Source organism: Drosophila montana, unplaced genomic scaffold, assembly GCF_035044405.1.
Source record: "Drosophila montana isolate Dmon_TW-CO22-7 unplaced genomic scaffold, ASM3504440v1 contig_3218_1, whole genome shotgun sequence".
NCBI lineage: Eukaryota > Metazoa > Arthropoda > Insecta > Diptera > Drosophilidae > Drosophila > Drosophila montana.
In genome coordinates, this window is record NW_026998098.1 from 1,933,673 (window position 1) to 1,959,337 (window position 25,665).

The 25,665-nt window shown below is 39.3% G+C and overlaps 1 protein-coding gene and 1 long non-coding RNA gene across 12 annotated transcripts in view; both read right to left on the reverse strand.

Moving 5' to 3' along the window:
- The window catches only part of LOC135433442 (hemicentin-1-like), a 216,122-nt gene that overhangs the window by 40,720 nt on the left and 149,737 nt on the right, over nt 1–25,665 (reverse strand). The gene's annotated exons all lie outside the window — the stretch shown is intronic.
- LOC135433566 (uncharacterized) lies at nt 9,168–25,237 on the reverse strand. Its single transcript, XR_010437116.1, has 2 exons — nt 24,817–25,237; nt 9,168–9,324 (listed from the first exon to the last, which is right to left on the reverse strand). It is a non-coding gene; the product is annotated as an uncharacterized LOC135433566 (long non-coding RNA).

The following is a 25,665-nucleotide window of genomic DNA, read 5'->3' on the forward strand; positions in this document are numbered from 1 at the left end:
ATCGCAGGCGACTTGGCATTAAAATTGATGACTACATTTCAAGCGTTTGGCTGCAGATTTGACTGCAGCCAATCACCCAAAAGTATGCAATAAAAAGCGCGCTACGAACACGCATAAAAATTTAATTTCTAATAATAATATTTTATGATGGCCTCTCACGCTGCACAACAACAACAACAGCAACAAGAACTTCAGCAACGACACAAAACCCAATTAGAGCAGCAAGCAGCACACAAAATGCATAAACGATTTTAATGGTCAATTTCGGTAGAGTTTGTTGGAGCGAGGTTGGGGGCCAGGTCTGGTTGCTGCTACGCCTGCTGCTGCTGCTGCTGCTGCGGCTGGTAGAGTGTCCTGTAAGCTGAGGAGGCTGAATTCAATTTGGCCGCTTGGCCGCTTGGCTGCTTGCTGTTGCTTCATAATTAAATCTTGGCTAGCTGCATGTCCCAGGCATTAAAGTAATATGTTTTTGCCTAATTACGCATCACACACACGCACACACACTCATGCTCATAACTCAATTGCATGATGTCCGTGTAGCATAGTGTAGCCTGATTTTTTTTGTGACCTCCTGCATGAGGGCCCCCTTCTTTTTTTGCACAGTTAACGAGCGCCACCGGCAATGTGTGTCGTATGTTACATGGAGGAAAAAACCGAAATGAAGCATTGTCAAGCACACGGCGACGATTGAATACCCTGTAAGCTGTGATATCAAAATCTTGTTATTTGTAAATTAGAGTTCGTTTGGAAAGCGATTAGTAATATACAAAATACGGCTAACTAATGGGAAATTAAAGTGAATATCGCTAGAACCTAAATGGAATCACACGTTATTTTCTTGTCAATAAAAATATAAATATAATTTAATTAGAATTTTAATTAGCTTTCAGTACATTAAGACAGTCAATTTAAATTGTCTATAATTTAATTTCTTAAAAATGGCTGCAAAATGGAATTAATAATGGATTGCTTTTATAAACGTTTGATGACATTTTTTCATAAAAATTGTTAAAAACACTAAAAATTGCAGTTAAAATGCAACTCTCATTTGCATAGGAAAATGTGAAGAAGCTATTAGGACACAAAAATTACGAAATCAAATGGACATTATTCCCGAAAACATGAAAATATAAATCGAATAATCAACCGCTTAAAACAATCAATAAAATAATTATTATAATTATTATCAATAGCCGAGCCAATTTAGCCATGTCTGAATGTCTGTCCGTCTGTTCCCATGCCAATCTCAGAACCTATAAGAGCTAGAGGTTTGAAATTTTATGCGTAGGTTCTAGGTTCCTAGTGCCCGCGCAGAATTTATTCTTGGGCAAATCTTAAAGGTCTTAGGAGCTAGAATAACCAAAGTTGACATATATCTTTTTGAATAGTAAACACATATCAAGTATCTTTTAGTTTAAAGCTATCGCTTGTCGGAAAGTGGCGACTAGAGCTTCTAACTTGTCTTTTAACTATGGCTGCTGCTTTGAGATATCATAGAATTACACTTTTTGTATGAAAAGCGCTTCAGCAATGTAAATATCTACACCAAATCATATAAACGTAGATTTAAAGCTTAGAGAGTTCACGTAGTCAAATAAAACGACAGTCATAAGGACTTAGCTTGTTATTCCGCTGATGAACATGCCCCACATATGTGATAGCACTTAAGAGGGTATTTTAAAAGCAGCTGCTCATACACAATGAAACTGTTGATTTTGAATTAATGGCAAATTACAAGAATTTAATGAAATTTAAGGCTCCAGCAGCGCCAGGATCGCTCGCAGCAGCAGCGGCAGCAGCAGCAGGGCTCTTTATAAAGACATCGTATTTTGCATGTGTGTGAAACCAAAAGCGAGCGTGCCTTAAAGCAGCCAATGGATTTCTTATGTATGAATTTATGTCTGCGCCGCGTATTTAATTCATTTTGCATTCCTTAGGCTGCCTTTGGTGTGTGTGTGCCTGTGTGAGCTATTGTGTGTGTGTGTGTTTGTGTGGGCGTCTGCTTGGTTTTTTTTTGTGCATTAATTCCATTAAAAGCGCTTCGATAACATGTTTCACGCTTGGTCGCTTTCCTGGCGTCAGCCCCTAAAAATATGCAATACAAACAATTTTTCATGCCGCTACCCCAAGAGCAAAATTTTTTTTTTATATTTTCTTGCTATTCAGCACTCACGTGCCTGGCACCTAGCACGTTCACACATACATATAGCGATACACACATAGCGCTTGAATTTTTATAGAGCGCGCAAAAAAGCATGCATTGCTGAGGCTGCATATGTGTGTGTTTCAGTGTGTGTGTGTGTGTATTGCTTATCGTTTCATATGTTATGTGTAATAACATCACCTTCATCTGCTATTCATAGCATGTTCATCAATCAATTAATCGATACGCGAGCGCAGCACTCCCATTACCAAAAGGAAATGATGGTACGGGAAGCTGAAGCAAAACATGAGCTCAACTGTTCAGGCTGGCGTTGTAATATTTATAAAATAAGCGAAGCCTCTTTATATATTTATATACGGAGTATGACAAATGATTCGCGGCCACGGCTAAAAGTTGCAAATGATAGCAAAATAACTAAAGATGTTGAATTAAAATGAAATCTATTTCCAAGCTTTTCATTTACAATTTTCTGCAATTTTAAGAGTTGCTTTAAATTTTTTTAGTTTTTTGGTATTTGGTGAGGCGAAAATTGTTTGTGCTGCACGCCACATTTCAGTTTCATAATTAAAATACAGAGATTGTAAATGAACTACGTTAATTTGACTATTATTTTTGTAGAATGGCAAAATTGCAACCTTTTCTCTTTAAATTGAGCGTACAAAATTTTTGTTTTTGTTTTACAAGCGTTTTACAATTTCAATTTGTTTGTTTTCATATATATTCATTCACTTACTTGTATATTTTTGTTTAGATTTTCTTCTACAACTTCAACAAGCAATTAGGCCACGCACAGTCTGTACGAAAAGTTTCCACTAGCTGCAGTGACCAGCATAAAAAATATGTTCAAACATAAAAGCAAATTTCTTGGCTCAAAAGTCAAGCAATGCAAATTAAACGGGGGACGAGTCTGGATAAGTGTGAGTTGGGTGGACGAAAACAATGTCAATGTGGCTGCTGCTAAGCGTTCCCCATAGCACAATTAAGCTCGTGCAGCCAAGTGCTGTGGACTCAGTGACAGAGACACGAGACACGAGACATGAGACAGAGATAGAGAACCATTCAGTAACTCAACTCGGAGGACACTTCTCGAGGGAGACACCTTTATGAAGTTCGGGGCAAATAGAACACAGCACAACTAACGATAAGCGCTTTGATTATGACTCCTATCCAGGACAGCTGGCGGTGGCGGAGGGTCATTTATTTCTCACCTTGGCACGCACACAAACACACAAACAGACACACACACACTTGCGTGTGCCACGCCCACTTTGGCACAGACTGTTGTGCTTCAATTGTCCATCAAGTTGAGTTGCGTTTGCTTGAGTTTTGTTTCTCTACGGGCTCCTTCGGTGCTAATGACACACGTGTCTTGGATCTGTCTCTGTTGTCGTTGCATACTTTAAGGCGCTTAACCTGTCTGCCAACATTTCTTTGCCCTGTTGTCGTAACTGTTGTTGCCCTGCCTCTCTGCCCTGGTTTTACCTTTTACCTTTCTCCTAGCTTAAACGTGCTTTGCTTTTGATAGCGCTGATTACCAAACAAATAACTGGGTGGGTTTGGAAAATCGATCTATTTAAAGTTTGTTCTGTAACGAAACTAGAAAGCCTGTCGTAATTTAGTTAAACTTTCTATGGGACTCTTCGTGGGAATATGTGCCTGACATAAAGAAACAACTTTGATATTTGCTAAGGTTTTTAAAGAAAATAAGAAATAGTGTAAAGTTTGGCATCTTTGATTCATAGGGTGTTTTTAATAGACGGTTGCCAGGCTTCTTGACGCAAGAAACGCTTTTGGCACAATATTATACGCATTCGCAAGGTTTTTAGTCCTGAAGCAAATTTTTGGTAGACATAAGTGAAACGACAACACACAAAGAACTTTGATAAGTAACTTTAAAGCACATGAAAAGTGCACTTTTATGAAAATTAAAATGTAAAGTTTGAACTTATTAATAAATCTCTGCCAACTACAACTTTTAAAGAGCTTAGGCACTTTTCAACCACTTCTGCTACTTCTTAAAAGCACATAAAATCTGCATGTGAACTTAATTGAAATAAAAATGTAAAATGTAGTCTTATTAAAAGTTGGGAGTTCTGCCAACTACAACACACCAACAGCTTTGGGAAGTAGCTTAAATGCTGCATGGGAAATTAATGGAAATGACAATATAAAATTTGGGTTTATAAAAAATCGAAAGCTCTACCAACTACAAAAACATGGGAAGCTGCTTAAAAGCATGTAAAAGCTGAATGTAAAATATATTAAAATGAAAATTTAGAATTTAAGTTTTTTAAAAATGGAAAGGTTTGCCGACCATTTCCATAGCTAAAACGGTTACGCACGAATAACTGTGGGAAGCAGCTAAAAAGTATTTGAAATTAATTAAAATGAGTTAAAGCTCAAATAACCTTGAAACTACACAGAGCTTTGAGAAGTGCCTTTAAAGCACACGAAAGATTAATCATGAGAAATTTTACCTACTTTCAATAATAACAGCTTAAAGCTTACTTTATTTTTTGCGGACCCTTACCCTTAAATTTTCCCCTTAATTAGAGCAGTCTAGGAATTTATTTCGTTCCTCTGATGGCCATCTGCATTTCGGGTAACATTAGGCAGCTGTTCTCATGTAATGCCAAAAGTGTCACAACCCTTTTCTGTGGTTTGTAAACCGAACTGTGAACACGAATGTTAAATACTTTAAGCATGCCGCTCTGTAACCCAAAACCCAGTTCTCGAACATCTTTGGCCGACCACTCGGCACAAATTCAACTGAACAACATCTTTGGCAAGGCAAAAGTTATAGTTGCTTTTTGGGCCTTTTAAATTATGCAAACTGCTTTTGTCACACACTCTGCTGCCCACATTAGTGGACTAGTGCTGGGATGTGGGATCACATGGCGCTGAGGCTGTGCCTGATGTGTTCTACAAAATGCCCAGAAGCATACAAAATATCTTATTACCGGCACTTAAAAGCACCACTAAATTTTAATGTGACAAGCATCGAAAAATGCCAGACGGGGTAGACAGGCGCAAATAGTGGAAGCCAAGCACCCAGTTCCGGGGTGGGTCCTGCCTTTGCAAGAGCATAATTTAATTTAATTACAGGCAGCAGTTGCTTTGCATAGGTTCAATAAAGTCGTCAGCTAACAGGGGCAGCAAAACTAACCCAACTCCCATTAGTAAATAGTCGCCTGCGTCCACACAAAATGCATGTAACCCAAAAATGGGCTAGGAAGGGGAAGGGTATGGTAGGCACCCACTCATTCATAATGAATGTGGTTTGCTTGGCTCCAGCCACGCCTCATGGGCATACAAGACGAGGTCCCTTTGTAGTGAAAGGTTGGGGGACAGACTGGTCGCATATATATTCATAATAAACTGCCACAAATCTCAGACATGCAAACAATTTCGAAATTTGTGTATAAAGCTTGAAATTCACCGACCGCACCCTTGACTCCCCGCTGCCCTCGCCAACAATGTCTGCCTTTACCTCGCACTCGTGTTAAGTGCATGACCCTCAAATGTCCTTAAGCTGTCAAAAATAAGTGTCAAAAGTGGGCAGCTGCCCTGAAGGATGAGAACAAATAACAACGAAATAATAAAAATGAAATAAAAACAAAAAAAAAACAATAATAACAACAAAAATAAGAGAAACTACGTTAAGACGAAGAAGCAATACCCTTGCCTGGAGGTATTTTTTTATTATTTCCGAATAAAAATTTGAAGTAATTAATTGATTAAATTGATCACAAGTCATCAACCGTATATGTGATTCGAATACGCATCCTCATTGCTCAGTTTTCAATTCAGCTTCACGTGCACGAAGTGCTTCCCTTAACATATAACATACTCCATTTAGAATTGATGCTACCCTCGTTAAGGGTAGAGGAAAACAAAAATCAAGTAAAACATAAACACAAATTTTTGTATTGTTACGTTTTCATCTCTCTGGCTGCGCGGCGGCACAATGAAAAATGCCAGCCTACCTACCATAACAACAGCCTCCTCCGGCTGGTGCCGGGGATGCTGCTGGCTGGTCCTGGCATGTCCTTTAAGTGGCCGTTTCGGCTGCTGGCCACGCGCGCGCCTACAAAAGCCGCCATATTGAAATTATGTAAACGGCTGCCGAGAGCACCGGAAGCTGCGTGGCGCTTTGCCCACACCTTCCCCAACCCCAACGTTATTTACAATATTTTTTTTGGTTATTCCCTGCCACCGCCACCTGCTGAGCAGCATTGGCATTCCGTCTCCCCCTCTCTCCCTCTCTCTCTCTGTCTCTCGCTTTGTCTCTCTGGCTGTCAGCTAGAGCTGGTGGGCTCCACTTCATTTGCATTCATTCATTCGGTTTGCATATTTTTAGAGTGTGTTCTCGAGCTTGTTTATCAAAAATTAAAGGTTAATTTTGCCCCCGCATTCGTCGCTGTCATTTAATTAGCCACCCACCTGGGAAGGTGGGCTGCTTCGAAGCTGCGTTGATTTGCGTCTGCCCGTGAGTAATCATCAACTTCTGGCGTCTGCTCTTGCTCTTCCTTTTTTCTATCTGTGGGCATAACCTCACGCACTGCTTTTCTTTTCGTAAATAACATTATTTGGGACTTGAATTTTAATTGTGCGTAAGCTAATTTATAAAGGCGTCGCGTTTGCGTGTTGGTGGATTTGTAATAAGTTTAGATTTGATTTTGATATAAAGAATATATAGAACCATTTAGAATGCAAAGATGACAGAATGAAGGGGGCAGAATTCGATAGGGACAGGAGAGAGAAGGGGTGAGGGTAACTCAACCGCCGCGTTGCGCACGAAATAAAAAATGTTATTTTTAATATAGCCCTACTATGCGATTCTCATGAATTCAAGTCAGACTTTGGGGTGTGCTTTGATTATGAGCTTATTTTGTTTGCAATCAATTTAACTTTTATTTATTTTATACTCTTGCTCTAAATTAATATCCCGCTCGCTTTTGTTTTTTTTAGGGATATGTAAATAAAAAGTTCTGCGTTCTTTACTAAAAGATGGCCATAAATAGTCGGGCGTTTGTTTGTGAAATTTTGGGTAAGTACATAATATTATAGATACTAAACAAGAACATACTTTAAAGCAACTCAGACCCGGGCATTGTATATTGCAAAAATGTAAGATTGAAAATCAAAAGACTTTTACAAAAAAAATGTGCTCCAGTGAACCGTGTTCGTAAAAGCTTTTGTAGCATAGAATATTCTAAATTGTTACGCCCACTCTGAATTTCCCGTGGCATTGTGAACATAATACCGAGGCTTAGAAATACTGCCCACTCACAGTCAACAATGCAATAAATAAACTTTTGTGCCCGCGCTGCTTATCTTTAACAAACAGTTGTTGTAATTGTGAACACGGAGAATTGGAATACCCCAAGACTTGTCCGAGACTTGATGTCTGTATTGCGCAAATGAGTAGAAGGTTATTTTTGTTCGCTTTCATTTGTTTTTAAATTATTAACTCACTTTTTCTAGGCTCTGCCTGTCCCAAAAGCAGCCAATTTACGTGCTCAAATATATCAGAGGGAGACGCGCGCACACACACACACACACACACACCCTTCCAGGGATAATTAATCTAGCGGATGGGTGGATGCGTGGGGAAAGGCAGCGGGCGGCTGTGACGTCTTGCTGCCTAGTTATTAATTTGGCGCGTCGTCTGGTTGGGGGCCAGAAACTCGTTTTGCTTCAAGCTGCAAGCAATGTACGCAGCGCACTTGTCAAGATTTATTTCAATTTGCTACGCGCGCGCACACACACACACACGCAATGATTCTTATCAGAACGCACATAATGCACACATACACGCACGCACACACACGCACTTGTGGGCAACAAGTCAGCGTACGTGCAAAAGTTGTTGTCGCTGGGCCTACGCGTCGCATACTTTACGCTGAGCCCACCCCAACCCAACGCCACCCACTTCCGCCTCATTTTCTTTTTCTTGCGTTTTCTTTTTTCTGCAAAGTAGGCAAGTTTTGCCCCGAAGAAAAATGAGACACAAAAGTGCTGTGTAAATGTGTGAAATTAAGACACACACACACACACACACGCACACGCGCGCAGCTGTTGGTTGTGTGAGGCAAACTTTGGGTCTATAAAATATACGTTATTATTGCATTAAGGCAAGTCCAGGCACGAAATAAACATGGAATTTATGCCTCCCTCTCCATTTCTCTACAAATTGATAACCAACTTAATATACACACACACACGCATTAATGTTGCCAAACAACTTATTTAGTTTTCTCTAGTCGAGCAAGTGTTCAAATTTATGAGTTCTTGCAGCAACAGTTGCTTGTACCGCCCCAGCCTGGTGGCTTTATTAAGCCCACCCCCCAACCACAATCACAATGCCCAGTTTTATGGTAGCAACAACAGCAGCTACAAAACAACACTTGTTACCACTTGATTGCAAGTTCTTGTTGTTGCGCAGCCCAATAATTACATTTGGGAACTCGTTGCCCGTGACGCTTCGCTGCCCATTCGCTGGCATCAAACTGCATCAAACTGTCAAGCCGGTGGATAGGGGCGAGCGGTAGGGGGTAGGTAGCTAGGGAGGGCAACTCATTTGCCAAAAGTTGCAAGTTCATGTGCCGCTTGTAGGTCAGTTCCCCCACAAACAGTTGCCACACTTGAAGCGTAACGCGCCAATTGCAAGTCCAGAAGACATTTCTACATTGCTGTTGCTGCAGCCTTCTGGTCTGTCCGTTCCGCTCGAGCGCCGACTGTGGGACGCTCTCCCTCTCTCGCTCTCTTTCTTGCAGATGGTTACATACTGATAGCAGGGCATTAGGGAGCAGAGGGAACAGCTGCTAAAGTGTAACATATACTTGACCCGAGCGAGCAGAAGGCTTGCTGAGACCTTGCAGGCAGACAAATGTTCTAGAATTCTTTGTGTTTTATTTATTTATTTACTTATTTTTCGGGGGTAACCATAGCAATATAATTTTTCAATTGAGGTTTGCAATGTCCAGCTTTAAATTGTGCCTTTAACTCTTTTAAACTCTTTTATTTGCCGTCAAACTCGTTTTCAACAAAACAAATTTAACGGAAACTTCCGGGAATCCATTTAAAATTATCGTGATACTCACTCAGTTTTGTTTTATTTCTATTATTTATATGATTCTTGTATTATGGAAGCTTACCTGCAAATAGATAGAAAATAATATATGATTAGAAAATGTGCCGAATATCCATTACTGTATTAGTTTTTCAATTTTCCCACCAATAGGTCAACCCTTTGCCCCAACCCAAGTCAAAGTATGGCACAGTTCCATCAATCAATCAACGCTTGACGTTGTACAGCTAGTCCCAGTCCCTCCATTACGCGGCGCATAGAACTTGGACTCGTAACACTTAGCGAAACAGGAAAAGAAAACGAACTAAAGAGCCGGTGACACAGTTTAAAACCTAAGCATGCTCACAGCTAAAGTGTAATTACGTCCGAAAAACATTATTATAACTTGAGAAGGGGCGGGTCAAAAAAAAGGAACTGCACGCCGAATATTAAATGCCCTTTTAAAGCAGACGTGCCTATATACAAAAGCTTTAATTAAGATCGATTATCGGCCTTGTGAGAAACGATATAGTCGGTCGATCTGATACGGACAGATATGTGAAACCCTGGAGATTTCTATTATTTTTCCGTTCGACCCATTTTTCTTATAGAAAAAGAAGATTCTTCACTTTCGATGAATCGTGCTAATGGCAGCTATATTATGGAATGGTTAATTTCGAACGATTTAGACATATGTGCTACCTGCACAAAGTTCCCTTATAGACGTTACACAAGTCACCACAGATTTTTAATGCCTTTCGTGAGGGTATACAACGGAAATTCAAATCGTAGAGCAAAAGGAAAATAGTGGAACACGATGAGACGTGAAGTCAGCCAGCCAAATGTGCTGCCAACATGCGAAAATTTATTTATGCACAAGTCACAAGGTCTTGGAACAACAGGAAAATAAAGAGCGAATAAAGAGCTGGCAAAACCCGCCGAAAGGACGAACGAAATTGAAAGGGGGAATAAGGGGGCGGTGGGGGGAAGCGACACAGCGGGGAATGTCAACGCAGCCTGAGAATAGAAAAGCAAATTTTTGTGTGTGGCTGGAATCAGAACCAGAACCCGAGCTCGGGATCCAACATTTCGATTCGGTTGTTTTGTGCACAATTCGTTGTTTTGTTTTTGTTTTTTTTTTTCAGCACTTTATTCAAAAGCAAAGGTCAAACGAATCCCAACCACCCCGCTGAGGTGAGTGGTCTGCGCGGTGGGGGGTATCAGAGGTCAGACAGGTGAATGGAAAGGGGGGAGGGGGTTGGTTCAAACCAAAGAGCTGTGACATAATTTTGAACTACTCTGTTTAGGTTTTGGGTTATCTGTAGACACATTTGCTAGGTGGTTAGTTTTAGTCCTCTGGGCATGGTGCCGGCTGCAGGGAGGGTAGTTACTCTACCTAGCACATCATAATGAAGCAATGAATCGAATGGAGAATGGGCTTTTTAATGGAATTTGTGGTTATCGTTTGTGTCGTTTGTTTTATTTATGGCCCCATACAGAGCAGCACATTCGGGTTAAGGAGAAATTCACATTATTGTTATGGGCCATTTCTGTTGTCATTACCTTAAATGTTGATGAAGGTCCTGCATGTCCTTCTTCGCTTTTGGGATCTGTGAAAGTTGTCTTCACATCGCTTAAAATATATTTTTCAATCGGGCTTGCGGCTTGTGGAGCCAGCCCCAAATTGAAAATGTAATGTTAATGCAAATTCAATTTGAAATTAATAATAAATAAGGGTTGGGGCATGCCACAAAGCAGCACTCGAAGTGTGTGAAGATAATAAAAGTAACGAACTACAACGATGCTTTTCTCTTTAGTTGTTTTCTTACAGATTCAGATAATTTAAGTTTAGATAACTTAACCCTAGCTTAGATCGTACTCAAAGCACAAGGCGATTCGATTTCAGGATATCTTCCAGATAGCAGACATTCATCGGTAGCATTAAGGTATCCAGGACAACACAATTAGATTTAGCTCAAGGGAAAAGCTTTTTGCTTGCGAGTTTAAATTTTGTACAAACTCCCCATGCATGGGGAAAAAATGAAAAGAAGAAGCAGAGCTAGTGGGGCTACAAGAAAAGGAGCTGAAAACTGACTAACAATACAAACAGCGCCAACAATAACAAAGCGAACTGAGCAACAAAACAAACTCAGCAGAGCGGGTCGCTGGGTAAAGGGTTGAGCAAGGGACACGGGTAATATTTTTGCATGAAGAAAAAACTTGTTTTTATAGGAAGACAGAGAGGGAGCAAAATGTTTTAAAAAACTTGCCCGAACCGCGGCACTTAATTCGCTTCCCTATCAAAACAGCGACAGTGCCACACACACATAGACTCTCTCTCTCTCTCTCTCTCTCTCTGTCACTCTCTCTCTCACTCTCTCTCTCTTGCAACCCATCCTTTGTGAAGTGTGTGGTGGCGGTGGTGCTGCTGTCTCCTCGTCTGGTGCTTCTTTGTGTGGTCCAAAAAACTTTTTTAATAAAAATATTAAATTTGCATATGTTGCTCCCAGACGCTGGTTCAACGCTCAACTCAACTCAACTCAACTCGACTCGACTCGACTCGCCTCTCAAGCCAGACATTTTGGGGTTGCCTTTGGTTACCTGTGGCAGGAACTGCTTTTGCCGCCGGAAGTGGTAACCAGTCGACAGACTGTTGAAGGGAGAGCTGCCTCGAGTGAAGCCAAGTGCGTTTTTATTGCCAGCCCCAGCCTAGAGTTCGCTCCATATTGTTGTTATATTTTTCTCTCTGAGCTCCCGCTCCCACTCCCACTCCACTACCGTGTGTTGCTACCGTTGTGTTTTCCACTGTTTTACCAGACGTTTATGACGCGCCCACCAGGAAAAGGGCAGTAGGCAGTAGTAGGAGACGGTGAGGGTAAGGGGACGCGAGCTCAAACCACTTACCAAATTAAGTTCAAGTGAGCGCAAGTGCGGAAAGGTTGACGGTTGGCGGCTTTTCCGAGTTCCTACTTAAGCGCTGATTAAGCGGCCAAATGAAAGAGACAGCGTGAGCGAGAGAGAGAGCGAGAGCGAGAGCGAGGCAGCTTACTTTCTCTTTTTATAAATAGAAAAGCCTAGCGTTAAATGAAAAGGAAGTGCAAAAATGATTTCTAGCTGGGGTCGAGAATGCAGCTAGACATCATTCTCATAAGTTATTCATTTAAAAATGAAGTAATATGTCTTGTCTTTTTATACAGTTCTTTCAAATTTAAAGCTTAAGCTGTTAAAATAGGGAGGAGGAGCTTTCCCTTTACTTGCCCATTTAGCGTAATTCGCTAAATAGCTCATTAAAGGGAATTATTAAAAGCTCCTCAATTTATAGATTTTCTTAGCCTTTAACTATTTTACTTGCTTTCTTCAATTTCAATTTTAATACTCTGAGAAATATTCTCAGTATTTGTTCTGTTTATAGTTCTATACACATGGTGACATACTTGACTGCTGAAGTTGGCAGCCTTTTTGTTGTGGTCTATTTTTTACAGCTGCCTCACAGCACATGAAAATTGCTAGTGCCCAAGTGCAGAGCGGACTTACTGGCCTTCCTGCAGGGGGTAGCAGGATTGTGTGCTTGGGTGTGTGTGTGTATGTGTGTATTGCACAAGTCACAAAAATGTCAAACGATAAGTAAAAGCCGCTTACATTCAACTTGGGACAACAAAATGTCAACGGGGCCACACGATGCTGCCAATTTCTGTTTGACAGTATTAAATGTTGCTGTGGCAATTGTCTTTCATATATTTTTGATGTGGTTTCAGCAATACAAAAAACTATAAGCGATTTACAGTTCAGTTGCGGATTTGTGCGATGCCCGCACATGATTCAAGAAGCAGTATATATATATTTATATATATATATATATATAGTATTTACTGAAGACGTTAATAAGCTTAACATATGAGCTTCAGTTTGAAAAGAGCTTTACTTCTTTTTACCTCCAAAGAAATCTTAAGGCCAAGGTGAAAACTTCAAATGAGATTAATTGTATTGACTGAAAAGCAGAATTGATAAGACGAAATTATTATGTCGCTTTAGAGTTTTACAGCTTTACATTCAGCCATTTATGGACAGAGAGTAGCTTTGATTAAAGCTAGTTTAAAGTCAAGTCCAGCTGTTATTTTGAGCAACCTGCTCTCGCGGACTTTGTTATGCAAATCACATGTTTGGCTAATTTAATACAATTCCATTATGCATATCTTTAAGAAGACGAAACAAACAAAAAGGAAAACAAACTCTCACACTGCCTGACACCTAAAAACACAAAATTTGCTGACTTGACAACTTTATTTAAAGAAGTTTTGTTTTTCTTATAGAGTGCAAAAAAAAAAAAAAAAAACAAATAAAATAAAATTACGACAAAATGTTGCGTAAAAAAGTTACTGTAATAAAGCATTACACATTATAATGATGGGAACATGTTTCTGCAACAACAACAAAACTAACAAGCAAAAATGTTGTCTACAAAAAGTTTGCAACAAGGAGCAAACGATAGACAGAGAGAGAGAGAGAAAGAGAGAGAGAGAGATATGCGTGTGAGCGGGAGAATTGTTGTAAAAGTTTTAAGCATCATCAAAATGCGCTCAGGCCTAATTTAAATGTGTTTGAACTTTTGTTGCGTCCCGTTCTAATAATATTTACATACACAAACGGGGGGGAAGTTCTTTCTCAGTGGAAAAGTGTTTTCTTTTGGCTTCGGCCGCCAAATGTTGGCACGGCTTTAAGTTTTCGACACGAAAACTTTTGCTCAAGACAAGCACAAGAAGTTCCATATATATATATACATATATTTTTTGTTTGTTTTATTATTTGCTTACTTTGATGTGTGTCGCATTAATGCAAATATAATCTGGCCCACGCCCACGCCGCCCACTTAGTGAAGTCGGACAAATTACAAATTGAGAGCTGTGTCAACACTTTGGGACGCCGGCAACTTGACCTCAAGTAAAACTTTAATGCAGCCACACACAGCGTCAACTTCTTAACTCGAAAAGCAAACCGAAACTCGCTTCCAAGTTTTTAAGTTCTTAAGTACACATATCACCTGCTGCTGCCAGAGGGGTGGAGTTTAAAGGTTGGAGGGCGGGCGGGCGGAGGGCGGGCAGATTGCAGCAACCGCAACAAATGTGGTTTTTGTTTGGGATCTTAAGATCTTAAGCTTATGGCTGAAGTGGCAAATAATGCCAGCCAGTAAAATGATTTATTTACAATGGGCTACGAGCAGTGGGAATTGGGCATTTGTGAAGTGGAGAGTTACTTGAAGTACCCAGTGTACAAAACGAATCGAGAGCCACGAAATCCACTGCCTTAGCCGATTAAATAGCTCAGTCTGAATGAGTCACGTGTCTAAAATTAAGTTGCTTTCGAATCAAATGTGCTACGCACTTGCAGCGCATTTTGTTCCATTCGATTCTTAGCAGCTAATTTGGAATATCAATAAAAAAGCAAACTTACTGCAGCAACAATTAAAGTAGACACCAATTGCAATTGCGTAAATTGCATATTGAAAGTGTCTGCCCTATAAATAGAGAACTAGAAAATATTACGCATACGCCTACGTGAGTCATGGACAAAGAATTGTGTGCTGCGATTAGCATTTCGTATAAAGCGAAGAGCCGCAAATGAGATTTGCGCACTTGCCAAAAACGATCTTTCTCTCGCTCTCTCTCTCTCTCTCTCTCTTTCTCTCTCACACTCTCTATGTAGATTGTATATTTTTAAAGCACTTGGAAATTATATGCAAATACTATTTGATATGCGTTGTTGTATAAGAAATAAATGCCACTGAGTGTTGTTTGAAGTGCATTTTTCTAGCTTAACGGCCTTCCGCAAAAAATGAATTGAATACAAAAGCCTGAAGCATAGAGTTTTACAGTCAAAAGTTGCCAAGCAGCATTAAGTAAATTAAAAGATATTATAAAAATTTCTTTAAGTCATTTAATGATTCAACAAGTCTTGGTGCACAAATAGCAGTTACCTATAACATGGCTAAATTTATATTAAATTTTATGTTGCAACACTCTGGTAATAACATTTGGGGCATTAATAACTCGTCCACTTATTTACCTGAGGGCAGTTGGATATTAGTTTCACCATTAGTCATTGCTGCAACTGTAACCCAATGCGTTCAATCTTGTGCGACTGCGAATGCTTGGTAGCCTCTGGTTTGGTCAAGCTGCTTCGTTTACCTGTCATAAATCAGTTCCGATTCTCGACCCTTTAAGCAGACGGGTAGCACATAATAAGGAGACCCTTTTCTAGTAATCCGATACCAAATACCCAACTCAAATGAAGTCAATACGAGCTCGTCATGTCAGCTACGCACATGCCACGAAAGCCAACCGACAATTGGCCACGATGCGATGTCAAGGCTTCACAGTTAGTTGTTGCCAACAGTTGTTGGACATGGTTGGAGCTACTGTTAGCTTGCAACATGCCACAAAATCAATGAGCAGATGCAATTTGTAAGCGGCCAACCGACGACTGTCGACAGTTTCGAACAGTTGGCAAATTTTGAAAGCGAAATTTAATACGCTACCTGCCACATACATGCATAATAAGACTTGCAATGTGGTTGCAACTTCTGGAGTGTACTAATAGCAGCAGCAGCACTCTTTTAAGGCTTCCCTTATTGCTTCCTCTCGTCGGTGTAAAATAAGTTGACCAACAGCAAAAGCAGAAAACAAAATCAAAATAGCTCTGACAACTTTTTTGCTTAGTTAGACTTCTGAAGTGAGTTACAGGCTTAGAGCAGAAGCTTCTGATTGCTCTTTCCAATATATACATGGAGCTTAGGAATCGTTAATTTGCCCTTGCTGATTTGTTTTCCTTTCCAATAAATTCTATTGAGAGACACGTTTTTCTGTACTCCTTACTGCTTTCAATTAATTTTTAGGTATTTTTTTGAGAACCGTTTTGTCGCTAAATGAGTTTGGAGTCTCGAGTTACAAAGGAAATTAAATTTTTGATGCATAATTTGCTTCCGTTTAAGCACTTATGCGTCATGGGAAGTTGAAAAGTTTAAAAAAAATCTGTGAACATAAACGGATTTTTTTAAGATTGCATTATTTCTTAGCTATACATTTAACTTCAACAGCATTATTAAGATCAACGTCTTTTTTTACCAAGCTTAATACTATTTCCTCTCACAGTTTGCGCTAATTTATGCATAGAAATAGTTATGCAGCCCGAACAACTTGCAATTTCACCTGGATATGGACACCTGCACACTCACACACACGCACACATGCACTGACACACACGCGTATGTAGGGAAAGGACATTGTAGGGATAACAAATCTGAGCGACGTCAACTTTGTGCAACGGCAAACGCCTCAAGAATTTGTTTAACGCGTTGCATTTAATCAAAGTCAAGGCAAGGGCTTTGTGTGAGAGGGGGGGTTGGGGCTGACATTATGCACGAGCTGCAACGCTGACGGAACATTAGCAAATATTTACGCTGCACTTTGGCTGAAAAATGCAGCCATTTAACTTGGGAGCCAAAGCCAGGGAAAGGAATCACGGCGACTGCTGCAACGGCAGGTGCGTGAGTCATGCGAGAATCTCATTTTTTTGCCAAGTAGCTGCAACCTGGCAGCTGCAGCCAGCCTAGAGTATGGGGGGCAGTTATTTTATTTTTCTTTTTATGGGCTGGTGCCTGAATGACAGGCAACCATTTAATTTGTGCGACACCTCTCGAGAGCTGCCTCAGACTGTGTGGCAGCTGCAACTCTTGACTTCAGACAAAGCATTAGACAGTTTTTTTTCGACTGTTTCGACTCGCTCTCCGGTTGCCGAAAATGAATGGTTAGCTGTCAAGTTGTACAAACTAAATGACAGTTTATACAATGTCAAGAGCCCCTAGATCATGCCACCCACCAGACACCATGTCAGGCCCTGACAAGTCAACAAGTCAAAAGAACAAAGGGTGAAACACACAAACAAAAAAAGAGACTCTAGCTTAGCGCGAATTCTTGAAAATGCGCTTTGGGTTTTTATGCTTTGTTTTTCACTTCTTTCTATTTTCTATTTTGCATATGCAGCGTTATACGAGCTGGGTTGTTGTCCATGTCAGAGCGCCGCAAAACATGCAACATTCTTTTTGTTGTTGCTTGTGATCTTAACAGAGCCCACTCGTGCCACCAGAAGCATGACAGGTTAATTCGACTGTCAAAACTGGAATTTATCAGACAACTCACGCACAGAGAACCTCCGCCAGACCCAACAAATATAAAATAAACCGCAACTGCCAAAAACCCAAAAGCCCCGAGGGCACCAGCGAGAGAAATGGTGGCCTCTCCTTTATTCCCTACTTTTTATTTTTGTGGCTTTATTTTTGTGTTTTTGAGCACTGAAATACCAGAGCAAAGATTGTTGTTGCGCTGGCTTAAATAAATATTTGTGTTATGTTAAGCTACAGTCTCAACAGGCTTACCTGGCAATGGAGACTTTATTAAGAGGAGCTAACCAAATGAACCCTCAAGTACGAGGTCCTGAGATTTGGACGAAGGCAGAAAGCTCCTAGCATGAAGGTCAAAGGTTTCTTTTCATAAAGCTTCAAAGTGAGGCGTAGCTAAATGAACTTTTAACATCAATTGTTTTTCCTTGCAACAATTGAAAGCTCATTAAAGCTTTTTACGATTTCAAGCTCGCGTCAGGTGGAAATATCTTATTGATTTATTTCAACTTTAAACGGCATAATATATTTACAATAATAATAATAATAAGAACATCAAAAAGCTATTTCAAGGATATTTTCATATATCACAATTTAAACAGCAATAATAACGCAAAAATGTCAAAAGTTGTTTTAATGGAAAAGTTTGCCTTGCTACCCCAGTTTTATAATATTTTCAACTAGCTCTCAGCTAAGATGACAACTTCATTAATTAAGTTCTTTGTTAGCTGTCAATCTGCCCACAATGCTAATCCAATTCAAGCTTCATTTCAAGCTCATCACAAAGTCAACAGCATGGAGACAGGGAACTCAAGTATTTGAGTCCCTTGTGCAACACATGCGCTGCCCAACACAATGACACTTCATTTGCGGAGCTCTTCAGCATGTTACATTTACAATAATTACACACAATCTAAAAATCTCTTGTCCAACATTTGCACAAATCAAAATAAAAGCGTAAAACCTTTTAATTTAAAATGCAAATACCAGAATTGAGGGCACATATGCAGCTGGAGAGCACTCTCTCTGTCTATCTCTCTCTCGAGAGAGAGAAGAAAGCATATCCAGTAAAATATATATTCATAAGAATTCTATTAATTTTTTCCTCTATTTTATACATTTTTGTCTGGAGCATTGGTTAACAGAACGAATCGTCCCGGAGCTGGGTGGCTGGGTTTGGATTGACTGCGTCGCCGTTACCAATTTGCATATTCAATTGGCAGAGTGACAGGCCGGAGCACAGCTGTAGACTGTGCCTTGTTTGGCTGGTTGGTTGCCTGCCTGAATCTCTGTCTCTATATCTATTTGGCATAATTGTCTGGCTGTGAGTCAGTTAGCCGACAGTCCACAGACAACTGAGTTGATTAGAATCAAGTGGCTGCTGTCTGCTGCATCTAGTAGTTGTCTAGTCAGGAGTCTGCCGAGTGGATGCCCGCACGGCTTCAACTAATTTAAATTTCCCAGCTAACATGGTTACATACTTAACGTACTTTGATTATTCTGATCTGTTTCACAACTTTCATTATGAAAGCCCTCTTTAACTATTCCACTTCTACAACCTTCTTGTAACCGAAACCGATTTTCAGCTGCATAACTTTCTAGTCGTTATTTGTGCTCAATATAAAAAAGTTTTGCATCTAAATTGATTACATTTGGAAATCAATTTTTTGTTGGCAAAATGTTAGCTAGTTATGAAAATATGAGTGGACTATTTAAAATGATTTAAACTGCTTTAAAAATGATAGAAGTTCTTTAAAGATTCTAGAATAGTTTCACTATGCTCCTTACATTTAAGGGAAATCTTAACAGCATCGGAATACTCTGTCATATAGCTCCATAAGAAGGCACTTACTTAATTTCCTTACAATTAGCTAAAAAGTAAGCCCACTTGTCTAGCAGAGTAATCCAGATTCGGCTTGCCGAAGATAGACCTTCTTGCTTGTTGTACTTCCGCGCTTTTTGCTCGACGACCTGTTGAAGTGTTGCCATATTGGCCTCATTTACGTGCCTGGGCATATGTTTGGCTTGGCGTTGCCCACTTGCTGACACCACAGACACTTCAAAGAGTCGTCGTGCTCCAGTCGCAGGCGTTGACAACTTGTTGTTTGTTGCTGTTGTTGGCTGGTTAGATTGTTGGCTGCTGTTTGCCAGACTGCTCCATTTTCTAATGCAGCATAATTATGCGAAGAGTGCGCTTCCTGACACGCCCAACATATGAGGCGCCCAGCTGAATGAGGTGCTTGCCACTTGGCAATTCAATCACATTTCGCCGCTGTTGCTGTTCCTGCTGCCACATGCCTCAGACACATGCTACTGCCGCACTGCAAAACCATTTCCTTGTGCACATTATAATTATCCTTGCGTTTAATTAACGTGTTTACACACAGCAGACACACAGACACACACACACACACACAGACACACACACACAAACACACAACTGTTGACCGAGTGACCCGCTCGTAAATTGCTGCGGTCCCAAGTCTCATCTGGCTCAGTCAAGTTCTCTTTTAATGGTCGTTAATTTTATTTTGAACTGGGAAATTTAATTGCGGCTTGGCTGTCACCCAGTCCGCCAACATTTGCTGTGAGCTGCCTGCTAATCTACAGCTGGATCTCTCCCCACGCTTACACTGTGCTTTGACTTTGGTCAATTCAATTTAGTTTTGGCCCTAATCATCATCGGTTGCCAGTCACCAGCAGCAGCAACAATTCAATTAGCGCCTTAATTGATTTGCGTTTCGGTATTTGTCTCGAAATGCCGCCCAACCTCAAACCCCCACTGCTGCATTCGGGCAGTAAAAGCTGTCGCTTTGTCGAGGGTCTTGTCTCAAAGTGCATTGTTGATTTGAGCAGTCTATAAAAGGTAAACATCATGTTAACGTTTATAAACAATTGCTTAAGTAGCTAAGTAGCTTAGAACTATCGATAAAGTGTTGCCAGAGCAAATTAATTTATAAGATTTCATTGTTGGCATGCACTAAGCTCATCGATTAAACCAATTCCTTGATTGGAACGTTGTCACGAAGTGTGTAATGCATAAAGGAAGACCTGGCTTACTTTAAGCTTGTATATGTAAAGCCCTCAGTATTTTCTTATTTTTCTCTATCCTTATTTCAACAGTCGACCAGTCTATTCACTCCGTAAGTAAGTTTTGCTTCGAAGCTCAGAACATCGATGTTCTCTTTACAATGCGCTTGAATCCAATACTTAAGTCCTTATTACGATCTTAACATATAACAATCTATTGTTGATCAGTACTAACTGCTCAATCGATATAGTCCACCTGCAGAATATATTGATATCAAACTGTATGACAGCACTAAAGACTTTCTAAGCACTTTCCATTGCAAGTGAAGCTTATTTATTAAACTCTTCAGTCTTAGAAATATTTTATCCAAATGTAGTATAAGAACTTAAAAGCATTAGGCTCCCAATTTATATCAATTTTGAACTATTACATTATATAGCTCAAGTAGCAGCAGTCGGCTATAAACTTAATTCTTGTCTGAACATATTTTGAGCATATTTATCAATTACGAGCCTTGCAATACCTTAAATACTTTAATAAAAGTTGAATAACATCGAATAACTATATCAGAAACCTTCAATAGGCATACGTGAGAAAATATACACTGTCGAATTGGACCTATTTTGTGCTGTACTCTATATCTTAACAGAACTCATTTTCAGTTTTATTATGCTCATTAAATACAAGCAGAATTCCATCAAGAAAAATCTCATTTAAGAATAGTTAAGCTCAAATCGAAGTTTTGTTAAAATGTGAAAAATATGTTAGTACCAAAATAAAGCCCTTTAATCACAATATCAATAATTAGGAAATATTGTGTGTCGATTATAATGAATTGCCTAACAACAATTTTTGGCAAATCAGACTAAGGAGTTTCCTAGAGCATGCCATACAGAAAAGATTCAAACTGAAGCATTACATAATTGTATCTTCTGTTAACTGCTTCATCAGACAAATTACATCATGTATACGACTTGAGCTGCTTTTAACAACTCACTGCTCACTGCCATATTTAAATCCAGAGCAAATTTAAAAAACCATTTTAAAAGTCAAGAAGCACAAATGCGTGTTCAGCTCGTCCCTGTTTCCTACACTCCTTCACACGTACGCACAGAAGTAAATTTTTATTTTATGATAACAACACGCCAACAACAACAGCAACAACAATGCTGCATGTGATGTTGTCACACATCTGACACACACACTCCCACACACACAGAGTCATATATTTGCGTGTGTGCGTGGCATAAACTGAGCATGTGATTTGTAAAAGGGAACAAAGAGACAGTGCGACAGCTCTTCTTACCCCTCCTGAGATACAATGTGTGTACGACACACACACACACACACACGCACACCCAACAATTGGCACGTGTTCCCTTAGCGAAATGTATAAAAAAAAAAAACAATATATACATATATGTATGGAGAGACATGTGTGCTTCCGTCTTGGCAGTCATTTTATAATATACCTCGTACACAGACTCTGGAGACAAACTGCGGCTCTTGCTCCATTTGCCTGCTTTTTGCTTCTCCTTTTTTTTACAGATCCTGACAGCTACTTCTCCTGCTAGTTGTCCCTATCTTGATTTGTGGCAATTGAATGTCATGTGCAGCAGTAACTGACAGCATAAACATTATCGGCAACACATGCAAAGCACTCACTCCTCTTGCGGCTCCTACGCCCAGTAGCCCAACCAATCTTCATTCACCCCACGCTCAATTTTATAGATACTTCTGACGATATGTCGCGAATTGTGTGTTGTGTGTGTTTCGCAAATATTTTGGTACGTTTTGCAATCGTGACGCCCGGCTGACTCTGATTCGGATTCCGATTTTAAGCGTCTGCGAAATTGGATGAGAAACAGGTGTTCGAAATTAGTTAGCCAAACATGTGAAGCTGCCAGCGTGTGTCAGTGTGTATTTTTTTAGATATTCCTCCTACCCATATTCCATTGTCATGAAAGATGTGCGTGGGGTGATTTAAGAATGCGGCAAAATTGGGAATATATTATAATTTAAATTTAAGGAATTTGGTATTAAATATTAAAGAGAATCGCGAAAATATTAATTTCTCAGCGCATTTTCCAACCGTTTTTAATAAATATCTAATTATTTATTAGTGTGTGCCTGTGTCTATTTTCCTACTTCCCACTTCTACTTCGTTTACATGAGTGTGGGGTAATAGAGATTGCGCCGAAATTGGCGATATAATTTAATTGTAAAGAATTTGGTATTTAATATTAAAGACAATGGCAAAAAATTGTATTTCCCAGTGTATTTTCCAACACTCTTTAGTCAATATCGGTATTGATGTCGAAAGTGTGTGCCAGTAGATATTTTTCATATCTATACTGCCTTAAAATCAGGGTGGTGTGATTAGAGAGCGGCAAAATTGTGGAATTAATTTAAATAATGCCAGTTTTCTCTAGTAAAGTATATTTGCAGTGCAAGTTCTTTAAATAATTTATATATTTAAAAAAAATCGATTACCTAATTGATTAGATCTGACACTTTAACAAGAAGGAGAAATAGACAAAAATGTAATCTTATTTAATGCCAGCTTTCTCTAGTAAAGAATATTTGCAGAGCAAGTTCTTCAATAATTTATATATTTTAAAAATCGATCAACTAATTGATTAGATCTGACACTTTAACAAGAAGGAGAAATACACAAAAATGTAATCTAATCTAATGCCAGCTTTCTCTAGTAAAGAATATTTGCAGAGCAAGTTCCTTAATAATTTATATATATTAAAAATCGATCAACTAATTGATTAGATCTGACACTTTAACAAGAAAGAGAAATACACAAAAATGTAATCTAATTTAAATATTCAGCTGCAGGTCAGACAATGCGAGAAAATCCATGTTCATAAGATATGCAATTTTAACATTTTAACTGTAAAATGCAAATTGCAATAAGCAAATAATAAAACTAAAATGTTGCAGTAAATTCAAAAAGCTTTTAGGAACTGACAACGGCTGCCCCACGTCACGCTTTTATCGGGGGATCTATAAAAATAGCGTAATGATATAATACTAGCCGAACAACATTTATTTTTCAGAAATATTTTTGCATGTTTGTTTGCTTGTAAATTGTTAAATACACGAAATGCAATCGCACAATGTTGCAAGTCGATTATTTATAGAGCATTTTGAAAGCGTTTTTCTGGCTTATTTTCTATTTAGCCATTGATAGTGCCAATCGAGCGAGTAAAGACTAAAAAACGAAAGAAAAATACAACCACAATTGTCGCAGCATAAAAGCATTATCTGCTCGTATCGTACATGAAACATGGAACAGATGTCATAAATTTCGAGAAACTCTAAAGTTAAATAGCGCGTGCGGAGCATAAACTACGACAAATGCAAAAAAAACTCTAATGAAAATCATAAAAATGCATACATAAAAGTTGGTGTAAAAAACAAAAGTTAAATAAAATGAAAAATGACCGAAGCTTAAATACCCTTGCAGACATATTATGCGATATGCTCGAAGTTCGATTTAATAATTGATTCTTAGGCGGCCATTTCCAGATTAAATATTCACTTCAAATTTTTCTTGCAATGCATGACAAAATCAGAATACTTCAGAAAAGCGTATTCACAGAAAAATGTGCGTGAAAAACATTTTCATTAAAAGCGGCACCAAAAGTTTCTACATAAAATTTTCCTTCATGCTAAACGTGTGAAGAATTCGCGCCCCTTTTTGTTCCCACGCCCTGCTGCCAACAACTTCTTTATGCCCAGTTTATGCGCTTAGAATACGTTTGAATGTTTCGCGCAATTTTTTCCAGGACTTTTTCAGCATTTTATTTTATATTTTTTTTCTTCTTTTGTTTTGTTGCTATAAAAATGTTTAATGAAAAGTTTGCGTCATAAAGCATAAGGCATCTGCAGTCGGAGTTGTGCCTTTGCTCTGAGTCATGAGACATGCGAATAAGCCAACTTTGAGAAATTCTCGTCGTCGTCGTTGTTGTTGTTGTTGTTGTTGTTGTTGCTGTTGATCGTCATTTGGCTTCCCATGCAGCGAAGCATTGCGCCAAGTGGGTGGGTGGCCACCGAGAGTAGAGACAAGACATTGTCTGGTCTGGGGCAGGCAAAGAACAAAGCTGGGAAAACTGCATAGCTAGTCGCTGGGAAGAGCCGGAAACATTCCGCAAATGCATTTCCCATGCACATTTTCTTGCACGCTCAAACCAAAAAAAAAAAAAAAAATAAAGCAAACCCGGCTCGGAAATGCATATTTAAGCCAAGAAGCGGATAGCCACAGTTAACAAACGAGCAACAGCAACAAAAATAACTACGAGCTGGCCGCAATTTTAATTTAATTAAATCAACGAAAAAAATAATAATAAAAAAAAACGACTTCTTACTTTATAGCCGGCACCTTCACTTTCTCACACACATGCACACACTCATGCACACCTCTTTGCACCTGAAGTTTGTTTTTATTGTTGCCTTGCGTGTCACATTTCATTTCGATTGCGCCCGCGCTCCACCCCCTCTGCCCCGACGTGCTCTCTCGCTTGCCTCATTCTTCAATATTTTTAATAAGTTTGTTCCACATTGCCCATTGCTCAGCGTCAGCTCGCGTGGCTCCCCATCATGCTCTCTCTTTCGCTCTCGCTCTCTTTCAGTCTCGCATCTCTTCTGCAGCCGTCGCCACATTAACGCTTAACAACTTTTTTTTGTTATAATTATTGGTGTGATTTTTTTTCTCAGTTGGTTTTTGTTCTCCCCTTTTGTTAACTCTTTGAGGCACTTTTCGTTTTGTTACTTCCCACCCCCCCCCCCCCCACCCCCCCGCCTAGCCACTGCTGGTAATTATTATTTATTTTCAAGGGTCAGTGATTTTCTTGCTTATTTTCTTTTGCCATATTCTTAGCTCTCTTCAATTGAATTTTGTCGTGTGAATTTTTCTTGTTAAAATACATTTTTCCAGCTGTCGTTTTTTTATAAGTTTTTAGTTTAAAAGTTGGAAAAGTTGTCAAGAGTTACAAAACTTGGTAAGGCTCTTATTCAACGAAGTATTTAATTGAAAAAAATATAATTAACCTTTGAATACGTTGAGACAGTGTTAGAAAATGTCACAATTTCAAGCACTTGACTTCCCGCTTTCATAGCTGTCAGCTTTGTTCTGAGTTGAAGTGTTGCAAAACATATTATTTAATCCATATATTTGACTTAATGAAAAAACCTTGAAATTTAAGCACATCTCTATA